The sequence below is a fragment of the Eriocheir sinensis genome, unplaced genomic scaffold (assembly GCF_024679095.1).
Source record: "Eriocheir sinensis breed Jianghai 21 unplaced genomic scaffold, ASM2467909v1 Scaffold606, whole genome shotgun sequence".
In the NCBI taxonomy this organism is placed as follows: Eukaryota; Metazoa; Arthropoda; class Malacostraca; order Decapoda; family Varunidae; genus Eriocheir; species Eriocheir sinensis.
In genome coordinates, this window is record NW_026111950.1 from 108,608 (window position 1) to 112,907 (window position 4,300).

Consider the following 4,300-nt stretch of genomic DNA (forward strand, 5'->3'; position numbering starts at 1 on the left):
TAGCGGGCGTTCAGCAGCGGGTGTGCACGCAAAAAAGAATCTTCGTGCAGGTCAGCAACTGAGGTGTATACGTAGGTGCTATTTATAGGCAGGACAGAACATGTTTGATTGTTGTTATTATTTCACAAGCTCACGGTATATAGGTAATTTCTATAGAGTTGCTTTAATGCTATAAATGTTAATGGGAAAAGTAAACAAAATATTTCATACATTTTTCGAAATAAAACCAAGTGAATTCGTTTCATAACCGAAGAAAAATATGATAATGGAAGGCTTCGCTGTGAGCCCATCGCGCTGATTTGTGCTCTCGAAAAGTGGATCACGAGACAAGATAAGGCAAGACAAGACTAAAGGTCGTATTATAAGTATTATAAGACATTTCGCCGCCCAATAACACATATTTGACAAGGCTTTGATAGGAGTTGTGAGCATTTCGAGGGGTAGTTTTATGATCCTGGTGGTATTTTGACCCCTTCTTCTGTACCGTGAACCTGAAGAAACACTCATTAGAACCCGACTGACCCCCTCTTTGACCTTTAGAAATAGCGGATGTGAGAAGTGAAAGTGTCTTATAATGCCGACCTTAGACTTTGACACATCATAAGTGCAGGATATATACAAGTGTGTGTGTGTGTGTGTGTGTGTGTGTGTGTGTTTGCGCTTTATCACTGTGGTTTCAGTGCACGTGTCTGGGAAATGTGATGAATGCGTAATATGTGGCGGGGGGAAAGCGACTAAAAATCAACCGGAGTAATTTTATTTCAAGCGATGCATTCCTTGTCGCTCGCTTCCACGTATTTCGAAATCGAGCTTGAATAATAAAACACAATTCTTCAAGACACAAAACTGGAACCGCGAAGAAAAAAAAGTTAAGCAGATAGATTATCCCAGGAAGAGGAAAATATTATAGTTAAAAAAAAAAAATAGAAGAAAATGCCAATAATGATAATGATAATAATAATAATAATAATAATAATAATAATAATAATAAGAAGAAGAAGAAGAAGAAGAAGAACAAAAACAAGAAGAGAAAGAATGAGTCGATGATAATAATAATAATAATAATAATATAATGACTGATTCTTTTCACAACGTTGCATGACTCTTCTTTATAAATTCTGTAAATGTCAACTTTGGGAAAAATCACATTAAATTCAATAAAGTGCTCACGAAACAGGAGCACATACCTTATAAGCAACACATTACCCTTGCCTCTTCGTGTAGCGGTGTCGTATTTACTCAGACAAGCCCCCGCACCCTCCCACGGAAGCGTTTGTCTTTCCTTCCTGTTGCTTCGGTACATGACAAGCAATACTCTGGGAAAGCCCCGCGGATGGTACTACGTTGTGGCGAGCCGGGTGTCCCAATCAGTCTAAAGAAAGGGTTGACGTAGATCATATACAAGCTCAAAGGTCAAAGAGAGGCAGCTGAACGTTGTAGGACTGTTCTTTATTCTGTTTCGCCGAATTCTGTAAAGGTGAAGAGACTGTTTTGTTGTTTGTCATTCTTACGTTTTTTTTTTTTCTTTGTTCTTTTTTAATCTTTCATGGGCATCTGTCTATTCACGCCCAGGGAATATAAAGATTAGATATGGCAAGCGTAAAAAAAAAAATATATATATAGCCTTTCATTGTCATAACCTTGTATGCAATTTTGAGACGAAATTGTCTGACCAAATAATATAAGGCAAGGATGTAGGCAACACGTAACAAGGATAAGGTAAACGGACAGATAGATGGACAGACAGACAGTTTGAGAGAGAGAGAGAGAGAGAGACACACCGCCCGCCCGTTTTCCTCATTACGTCGGTGCCGGAAGTATCTCGTTGGCAGGTAATAAACACCTGCTGGTCGTGCACCAAATAACACGCTTATTGCGGGGCGCCGCGTCCTCGGGGCAGCACAGGGGACACGCTGCTGTCCCGACCCCGGGACTCACCGGGCGGCGGGTGGGTGGTTTTATAAGGGAGGGTTTGACACATCAGACAGCTGTGTGTGTCTGTGTGTGTGTGTGAAGAGAGGAGAGAGAGAGAGAGAGAGAGGGGGGGTAGGATTGCTGCGGAAAAACGTTTCATGACTCGGAAATGTTCGCACCTGTGAATGTGCAGCCGTATCTGAGTATCTGAGGATATATATATATATATATATATATATATATTTATATATATAGATATATCTATATATATATATATATATATATATATATATATATATATTGTGTCATTTAATCATTTGAGCTATTGAGGTAATATATTGAAATAATTATTTGCGACGTTCGCTTGGGAGACGGAGGACGAAAGTCTCATGGGCTGGAGGCGTTACGTCTTTGAAGCCTCGCTGTTTCAGTTTCACGTTTCGCCAAACAACGCCAGGCGAGCGGTTAGCTTGGAGCCGCCAGCCAAGTTTAGTCACCTTGGTCCCTCTGCGGCTGAAGAAGTCCACGGGTGTTCTAGAGATTGCCATTGGATGAAAGATGCACACTTCGGCGAGGAGGGTACACGCCATGAACAAAATTCATAGCGACAGGGTGCGACACAGCACACTCAATGAGTCCGTAGAGACGAACCTGAAACTGAATTTGTCCGGTAAGGGGCCCTGCATGCGGCCACGCGTGAGGTATACATAGAGGTGGCTTCGGCAGGGGAACAGTGGAGGGGGATGGGCTCAGAACTCCCATTTTATAATTATGTATTGTACCTGTTATTAAATTTCTTAATGGATTTAAGAACGTTTCACGGTCACGTACAATAATTTGTCAGTAATTACCGGCAGCACTTAACGGAAATTGGCTATCAACAGTTACATTCTCGATCACCGTGTTGAATGAAATGTATGAATTTTTTTCCCAACAATTACGTCACACTGCCAGTCTTGGACTGCGGCTGACAGCGCCTAAACCATACTGGCATGTCACCTTCAACAACACTCGCCTGAAGGAGTACCCAGCGAGGGGAACAAGTTAATTTAGGTTATAGATTGGTAACAATTAGTTTAAAAACTATGTAGTTGATGAATGGAAGATTGGACAGTCATGTAGTTAATTAAAATTTTATCTAAATTTTTGAATGGAGATTAGATAGAATTACAGACTGGCAAGACAGCCTGTGAATAATTGGCTCTCCGCTGTTGTCATGTGTAGCTATAGACCGCTTGGCACCACTTGCCGGCTTATGTCCTTGTTTATCTTACTACTGCATCTAGGCAGCAAGGCGTCATTTTTTTTTTTGTTTGTTTTAAGAAGCTGAACATATCTTTATCAATTAATATATTACGAATTCAGTGTATTATAACACACACACACACACACACACACACACACACACACACACACACACATTGTTTCCCAGGGTACCAGGAAATCCCCTCGTCTTGTCCTTCCGGTTTTTCCAGACTCGTGACTCGGAAACTAGCCATCACATCATTTGTAGTGCTCCTCTTCTTGTTCCTTCTTCTTGCTGCAGGTGTTACTGGCCCTTATCAGGAACCTACTATCAAGGGTACTATCTCAGAGGGGAAGATCTTTGAGGCTGGGAAGTTTGCTTTGTCTCCCCTACATGCGTTTAGCCTAACACGAGGAAACCTTACCCGAGGCGGTGTCCGGTGCGTTATCTATCATGAGGTTCTCGTGGATGATAAAATGATAGTTAGGAGTTCATTAGCAACGCCGGGCCAAACATTAGCACCCAGGTGTGACTGATAAGGCTGATACACAAGATCCTATTAAGTAGTCTTGTTGCGATGAGTCACTTGGCACCTGACTTCCATGGGAGGGTGAGGAAGAGGGAGGGGGAGAGCGAGAGTGAGGGAGCGCGAGGGGGAGAGAGCAAGATATGACCTAATCTAACTTGACCTATGCTTCGAAACGTATAATTATTAGTGTGGTTTTTAGTTCTCTTGATTACTTTTCCCTCACTACCACTTTTGTATTTACTGACCTTATTAATATGCTGGCCAGTTTTTTTGATTTCTTCACCGCATAGAAATCTAAAGGTTGTACTCTGAAGATATTTAAATCTAGACCATAAAATTTTGAACTGAATATAGGTATCTTTCTTCATTCAATGTCCACGTGTATCTGTACCCATATGGTACACACACACACACACACACACACACACACACACACACACACACACACACATACTTATTACCATTACAAAACCCTGAATATCGATGCAGTATTGTTCAACAAATCTTTGTTGCACTGCGAGCCATTGTATAAGGACGACACTCGTGCAGGGAGGAAACGGACATGGATCATTCTTTTGAAGGTGGCGGGCTGGGCAGGGGAGGAGTGGCGG